Consider the following 9,225-nt stretch of genomic DNA (forward strand, 5'->3'; position numbering starts at 1 on the left):
ATAAAATAGAAAAATTGTTTAGGAAACTGTAAAACTATCACTTCAATACTTAATACTTTTATTTTTCCTGTGTACCTTATTACTTAAATGTAAATAATAGATTTTTAAAACCTGAGATCTCATTCCACATAAAATCTGTATCATGTTTTCATGTAGCTTGAGGTTTTAATTATTCTTCCATCAATCTTCATGAGCATAATTATTAATATTTTCATATCCTCCCAATTCATTTAACCAATAGTTATTCAAGGCATACTGTGTCCATTCTAGATTCAGGTGATAGAGCAGAGATTAGGGCAGATGAAGTCACTTGCTCTCAGGGAACATGCAGTGGCCCATACGGCTTTACCCTAATTAATTCACTCTTTTTGAAAATGTGTTTATTATTTATCACTAGCATGAAAAAATGCAATGGAAGTCTTATGTAATTATGTTACATATACTTGATTATGTTATATATACTTGACAACTGAATATAGTGTCCTTGAAATAAGTCATTTTATGTACAGTTTAATGTTTTTGATATATACTACAAAATTACTGTAAAGAAGAATTTTATAAATATTCACATGCCTGTCTGCTCTGTATGAAGGTGGACAGCATTACACACTGAAGGCTTTTTTTTTTTTAAGGCTTTACCAATGTTGTAGTCAAAAAGTAGCATCTAAAATTATCTTTATTGATTGTGGAATTGCATAGATTTTCTTAAATTCATTGGTAAACTCTATTTATTCAAATTGTCTTTGCAAAACTTTTGCCTGTTAGTCGGTTGATGGAATCTCTCATGGATTTGTAAGTGCAATTTGTGTGCTTTTGTCTGTAATGTTTATAAATAGTTTCCTTTTAATAAAAAGGCTTTGTATTGGGAAAGTGTTTGCCTATTTATATCAAATATTCACCTTTTTAATATTTACATTTTACATGAACTATTTTAATCTATTTTTCTTATCTATATATATATATAAAATAAATACCTAATTTGATTTTCTTCTATATTGTTACCATCAACAGCAGGAGCAGCATCAAAAACTTATCTCTAATGTTACTATAGATATCTATTTTTTGTATTTCATGTCTCATTGCGTTAGGTAGAACTTCTAAAACAATGTTCATAGTAGTGGTGATAACATCCATGCTGGCCTCTTCTTAATTTTAATAAAAATTACTGAAATGTTTCACTTTTAACTACAGTGGTAGCTGTTCATTAAATACGCATTTTTTTTCTGAAGTTAAAGATAAATTCTGTTCTAAGCTCATCAAGAGCATATTTTTACCAAAAACAGGTATTAGATTTTCTTAAATGTCTTTTTAAGCATTTGCTAAGAACTCCACAATACCTCTTACTTTTACTTATTGATAGAATATATTAATCATTTTCCTAAAATTAAATTCCCATTTGCATATACTAAATGAATTATTTATTAAAATTTATGTAGTTCAAAATGCCACTGGAATTTATTTGCTGCTATTTTATTTTGGATGTTTTTGTACCTATATTCCTACATGAGATGGTTCTGTAGTTTTGTTTTTAAGTGCTATCTGTATGTGCTTTTGCGATTCGGGTTTTCAGAGTTTTATGGAATACACTTGGAAGAATTTAGCATTTTCCTGTGTTCTACTGCAATTTAAAACGCTAATGGTCTTCATTGATCCTACATGCATCTTACCATTTACAGATGGAAAATGTCTGAAACTATTTGTTATCATAGTGAAATTCTATGTGGCCTGGTTCCATGGTAGATAGAAAAGAATTGGGAATAGGATTAACCTAATTTTTCTTACACATTCCTAAGAACCTTAAAGGTTAAGTTTATCAGAGTACTGAAATTTCTCATCAAATTTAGATGCAAAACATTATTTTGTATGGCACAGAGCTCAGTCTCAGGAAACTACTAATACTGCAGTCATATATTTATGTGAAATTTTTATTTACATTGAATAGAAGGTTTATCTGTAATGTGTACCCAAACAGACATCAAATAAGACATAATTGACACAGCGTAGATTTTATACCTGCCTTTCCCTATCAACATAATATTTGTTTTTATTTTGTGTTATTTTTTGTCACTGTCCTCAACACTGTAACACTTCCAGTCTACAGTTACATACAGTGATTATATTTTTCAGTTTTAAAAATAGTGGTTTTACCATATTCCTTTTAAATAACTAATATGGGTTGTATATCTTATAGTTGTTCCTTAGCATTAATAAATCTCTAGAAGTTAATGCTGTGAATATATAATTAATGAACAATGTGAAGATGAGATGTCATTTAAGTAGTTGGCAGATTGTCTTTAAAATTAATAATCTGTTTCTCCAACTGTTTGCACTTATTTCAAGGTGCTACTTTCTTCTTGATGGATTTTTCACTTTTTTCTTATTTTATTGATATGTAATATTTTACACATTTATGAGTTACACATGAGTGTTTGTTACAAGCATAGAATACACAATGATCAAGCCAGAGTATCTGGGGTATCCATCACCTTGAGTGTTTATCATTTTTAAATGTTGGTATCATTTCAAGTCCTCTGTTTTTGTTACTTTAAAATACACATAATATTGCTGCTAAGTATAGTACCCTTGTCTGCCGTCAAACATTAAAATGTATTTCTTTTAATGAACTGTATGTTTGTACCCATAATTAATTGTCATCCCTACTCCCGCCTCACCCATCCTTCCCAGTCTCTGGTATTTATCATTCTATTCTCTATGTTCATGAGATCAAGTCACATGTAGGGGATGAGAAACTTAATGACTTTAAGTCTTAGGTAACTACTCATGGGATAGGCTCTGATTGCGTGCCTGACTATGGCATGAAAAACTTAATTAGAGAAGAGGAGACACAGTGCTCTTAAATTTATGAGACCACATTTTCAAAGTTTCAACTGGCGGCTTTCAGACTTGTGAGGAAAGGACAATATTGCCTTCTTTGTTTTGAAAGTCATGGGTTGCTTGTTCATATGCGTGCGTACATGGCTGATGTCACTTGGCTCAATGAACAATGCTAAGTTATCAAGCATCCATGAGAACTGCATTTATGGAATTCATTCAGTTATTTTCTTTTGTATATATTTCTTTGGCATTTTCTTCAATTCTTGAAAAGTAAATGGTTTTAATTTTCTTACTTTGGAACTTCTCTAACTTGGTCAATGTGATTAATTCCTTTTTTGTCTTTTGAACCTCAGTTTCTTTAGATGTAAATAAGTTCAGCTGGATTAGATGTTTTCTGAGATCTGACCCCTGTGCAACATATTACAGTTTGTAGTTGTTAGAAGATATTAGCATTGCAGATCACATTAAGGACCCGAATAAGACTTCAAGTTTATGTATTTGCCTGCATTTATATAGATATATATTTTACATAACTAATTCATTTAAAATCTCTATGAGTTTATTCATAAGGAAAACAATAATAGTAAAAAAGGCTACCTTCATAGTGTTGTGAGGAAATTAAATAAGATAACATTTATAAGCACTTTCACAGTACCCAGTCCATGAAGAGTGCTCAATAAATGTTGTTATATTAATTTTTATTCTTCCTTGGCAGTAGTGGCAATGTTTCTAATCAAGTACTAATATCATTAAGTGCAGTGTATTCTATCTATTTTTAATAAAGAAACTACAGTCATAATCTGAATTTTTTTAGTTAAATTGTATTCATCTGTCATACAATTTCTCATGTGCACGGTTTTCAGAAACATTTTAATGTTTCTGAACAATTCCTTATTTTAATCTCTACATCTTTATAGTAAAAAGAGTAAGCATTGTGTGCCCAATTTTGAATAAGTCATTTTGATACTCATGATTTTGTCTTGCAATAGCTGAAATAATGAGTGCTGAATTAGTTAAATGGTTTTTCAGTGGGTTGATAGATTATTTAATGAGTTGGCATTAAGCAAACAATGTCCATATAGATAACTAATTCTGTAAAATACTCTAACTTTAGCTATTAAAATTATGTCAGATTTTTGAATAAAGAGATAGTAGGCATGAAAATCAAATTCACAGGTATCACAGAGCTGTATATAAATGGCAGGAAATTAGTAGATTAGAATAATAAGGTACCTCATCATGCTATAAAAATTAACAACATTTAGCAAGTAAAATATAATAGGGAATAATCAAACACCAAAATCAGAAGTATAAGGTAAAACAAGTTGATACACTAGATCTCTCTAATCAACTGCATGAGTAAAGAATTCAGGATTAAGTTTACCACAAACTCAATGGATGAGGAAGCTGTCAAAAAATACAACACAAGCTTAGGCTTTAAGTTAATTGAAAAATATGCTATAGAAGAATGGCGCTGGAAGTCCCATATTATTCTTTGCTGGGAAGAACACATTTAGAGAATGGGATACAGTTCTGGGTACTTCAATTTCAATATAACATTAACTAGTGGGAGAACGTTGGATGAATATCAACAGAATAGGAATATATCTGGAAATGGAATGATTTAAAAGCAGTGTGTGTGTGTGTGTGTGTGTGAGTGTGTATACATGTTTGTATATGTATTAATTACAAAATAACCATGGAGAAGAAAAATTAGAGTAGCTGGGTTGGGAAAGGTGACAGCCACAGTGTCGTCACAGTTGGAGCTCATCTTATCATTTGTGATGCTATACATGACGCGATGGAGCAGAAGTCACTGAAAGGCTAAATCTGCTTATATGGCAAATTAAAAGCTGCCCATAGAATGAGAAAAAAAAATTCCTGCTTCATTGCCTGGACCTGATGGGCTCAAATATTAGCTGGAGAACTATTTAAGAAACTAATTTGTTTAAGAGTGTGTTGGGGATATTGTTGAGGACAATGTGAAATACAGTGTTTTTGTCCCAATATGAAGCCCCTTCAGAGAAATTTCTTTATTATTGTAGATAAGAAAGTTTTGATCCCCCATCAGGAGAACTTTTTGTTTTAATGGACAATAAAAAGTCTATAACTGATTATACATCCCTTTTTACTTCTATGGTTTGAAAATAGAATTCACTCAGTCAGTGATTCAGTGAATATTTATCATATTTATTGATTATATTTTCCTCTTATATTTCACAGACTATTCTGTTCTAGGTACTGGGAATGCAATAGTGAAAATGATAGGTAGGGAACTTTCTCTGTGAAACATGCATTCTTGTGGGCACGGAGGGTGGAAAGAAAGATATGAAATAAGTAAGGAAACACATAGGCAAAATATTTTCAGTAGAGAGAGACTCACAAAGATAATTAAATAAGTCAACATGATTGAAAGAGTCTACCATTTAAAGTAGGCATTGGTTGGGCGTGATGGCTCACGCCTGTAATCCCAGCACTTTGGGAGGCCGAGGCGGGTGGATCTCCTGAAGTCAGGAGGTTGACTCCAGCCTGACCGATATGTTGAAACCTCATCTTTACTAAAATTAAAAAATTAGCCGGGCGTGGTAACAAGCACCTGTAGTCCCAGCAACTCGGGAGGCTGAAACAGGAGAATTCCTTGTACCCTGGAGGTGGAGGTTGTAGTAAGCCGAGATTGCACCATTGAACTCCAGCCTGGGAGACAGAGCAAGACTCCATCTCATAATAAATAAAATAAAATAAAAAATAAAGTAGGTGTTGCAGTTGAGTTCTGACTAATTCAGACGATTGCCAAAGCTCAATATCAGAGCTTCAGAGCAAAGGGAACAGCAAGTACAAATGTCCTCAGGAAGGCAAGAACCTTGGCTGTTGGAAAATAGGAGAAGGAGGCTACAAAAGTGGCTGGAGCTTGGTGAATAAACAGGGAGGTCAGAGAGATGGGCAGGAATCGAGTGTGGGTCCCACTCATTAGAATTTTACTCCATGTGTAAAGGGAAGCCATTAGAGTATCTTTAACAGGAGACAGCATGATCTGTTTCTTAACTTTAAAATGATCAATGATTCTATAATACTGTGAAATCTTTAGAAGCCTATGATTTTCACATATAAGCATATGCATTCTTAGTTTCCCACATCTTAATCTTCTGATTTCTTTACTGTCCAGTCTTGTCAATTTATTATTTAAATATCAACATTTAGTATTTATCTATATTCTTGAAAGTTGATTCAAATCTTATGAAAAAATGATGGACCATAAATCTTAAATTAAATGAATCATGGTATGTTGACATTTTTGATAAGGATTAACTTCAAAGGCAGAAACTTGAATTTTAAAAACCCTTCGAGCATGATACTCTAAAGCTCTATTATATCTAGCTTCATAAGGATACACTGACTTTTCTTTCTTGACAGTAAATCAAACAGAATCTCTTCAGTTGGCTTCAGTTTTCAGAAACACAATCATTTTCAGGTTATTCCTACTATTAGGGTGAAGATTCCCAAAGTCTGACTGACTCAAATTAGAAGAAAGAAACAAAGAAAGAACAAACAAAACTATTATTTCAATATGTCAGACATTTAATAAATAATTGCTTTCTAAAAGCATGATCTTCTAAAAATTATCTGAAAATTCTAGCAGCAAGTTACTGAGGGATAGCAAACGCTGCTTCTCCAGTTTTCTTAATGTCAAATTCCTTTTTATAATAAATGTTATTGAGTTTAGAAGAAAATGTAAAATATGTATATAAAGATTTATATTATGGCAAATTAGTGGAGAAAGCCAAAAGAATACAGACTGCTTTTACAACTGAGGAGCAGAAGGAATAAAACTGTCAATAGCTAAGGCAATGAATGTAAAATCCGGATGTCCACGAGCTTCAGAGGAAATTAACTGCAATTTTGTGATTTCCACCCTCACAGTCTGATTATATGACCAACCAATATCTGTGGCTCTTTGAATATTCCGCATTTTGGAATCTTCAAGGGACCTTCTGTAAATGGGTCAACCACAGTTTCCCACTAAAGATTAGAGAGAATTTAATTCTCCACAAACGCAGTTGCAGAAACTGACTAACCTTAAGACGAGTTTTATGCAACAGCCATGGATATAACTCGCTGCAGCTCTAAGACTAGTTTTACATACTGCCTGCTTCCAAAACTGTATTGGTGCCTGTGAACTTTCTTTTACAACAATATATAACATATTTCTCTCTGATAAAACCCCCAACCTTCTCTTTTTTCTTTGGACGTACTGAACACCATTTCATCTATGTGTATGCTACAAATTGTGATTCTGTGATTTCCAACATAAAATGTTAACTGTAGATATTTATCTCTACATTTTATTTTTATCTTGACACTGTGAACTAAGGAAGATGGGTCAAGGAAAATCAAGTATTTCTTCTTTCTATAGTGGGAATGGACAAAATTAAAAGAAATTAATTCCCTGTGTTACAAATGATAGTTGAAGGATATAATTTTAAATTCAATGTAAAGGCACATTCTATCATAAACAGATTTTGTAATAAATTCCACCTCCACGCACAAACCTTCCTGACCTAGTTAAAAAATAAAGTAAGTTTCAATCCCTCTCCTTAGCCTCTTTCACATCCCTGTGTGTTTCTTCAAATCGCATATCACAACTTGCAATGTTTTTAATGTGTATTTCTGTTTATTTAAATGTCAGGGTTTGGGATTTATATTTTTACTTGTTCTCTCTCTCACTCTGTGTGTGTGTGTGTGTGTGCGCACGCACATGTGTGTTTACCCTGGTTCTTCAACTAGAATGCAAGTTTCTTGCAACCAGGGCCACTTTTGCATTGTACATATTTGTATTCTCTTTGTATTTGCCTGGCACATAGATTATCAACAATTTGTTAAAGAAAATAATGATCCTATATCCCTAATCAAAATTTATCATTCCATGCTCTATATTCCCATTGCTTTGGTTGTTTACTTCTCTTTTAGCAATTACTATTATGTGCCACTTTTTAAAGATTTGAGCTCCTTGACAATAGAGACACATCTCATTCGCCTTTGTGTGCCTCTGCATTAGCCAGTGCCATCCCCACGGATAGTTATTAAATGATAGCTGAAATGACAATAGAAGATTCTGAAAGCTGCTTCTATTGCTTCTCTGCAACAAAGATAGAATTATTTGGCCAGACGTCGAGATGCTTAACTACTGAAAGGTTGGATCTCAATCTCAAAACTTTGGGTTTATTCCAGGATCATGTGAGTTACAAAGAAGAAAAAAAAAGAGAAAGGCATGCAAACTATTTCTGCCTGAAAGCATAATCTTACCCTAAAAGTCATATGAAAATTCCAGCAGCAAGTCACTGACAAATCACAAGCATTGCTGTCTGTTTTCCTAATTATATATTTCAAACACTATGTATTAGGAGACAAAGAAATGGTAAAATGACTTAATTCTGGTGTATGTTTCCAACTTCTGTAAAGTTGGGAAAACAATTAAACTGAGGCGCATAAAAATCGTTTAAATCCTTTTCCACTTCACAGAACCAAAAAGGAAACTTGGCTTTCTCCTATAAGGTTTTCGATCTGGGACAGATAAAAATATAATGTTAATTTTTTAACAACTCAACACAATGCAGCATCCATAAGAATGAATGTGATGAATTGGTGCAAGTCCTACACAGCAGGTAAAGGGGCCCTGAGGTTTGCCTACTGCTGTTACCACATACTCACTTAACCCAATGGTGGCAGCTGGTTCTTTGCACTTCAACTGAGGAGCAATGAGTGTATCAGTTCTTTTCATATCAAATTATCCACATTCTTTGTGTTAGAATAACCTGGAAAAGTAATAAGCAATGTCCTTTTTAACTTTCAATGTAAAAAAATTACATTGCTCCACAAAATATAGAATAAACTGTGATTATGTGGTCATAGATACAGTGTGTGCCTTACAACAGGGTTAGTTGATTTAAAAATAAAAATACAGGATTACTGAATAAATTTGACTATAAACAATGAAAAAAGTATGTTTTTCATACAACATACTTGTTCTAAAAAAATTACATGTTGTTTATCTGAAATTCACATTTACTTAAGAGTCCAGATTATATCTGGCAACCCTATCCTAAGTTCAAATTTCACCTTCGCTACCAGCTACACTTTGCTAGTTATTTAACCTCTTTGAGCCTGGAAAATTAGAGTGAACATATTCATATCTTTCATGGACTTTTTTTTTTCTCTATTGTTTTACTGTGGTAAAACACATGTAATATAAATTGTACCATCTTAAGCATTTTTAGGTGTGCAGTTCAGTGACACTAAGTACATTCTTACTGTTGTGCAACCATCAATATCATCCATCTCCAGAACTCTTTTCCTTTTTGCAAAACTGAAACTCTATACTCATTAAACAATAAA

This window comes from Chlorocebus sabaeus, chromosome 12 (genome assembly GCF_047675955.1).
Source record: "Chlorocebus sabaeus isolate Y175 chromosome 12, mChlSab1.0.hap1, whole genome shotgun sequence".
Lineage (NCBI taxonomy): Eukaryota > Metazoa > Chordata > Mammalia > Primates > Cercopithecidae > Chlorocebus > Chlorocebus sabaeus.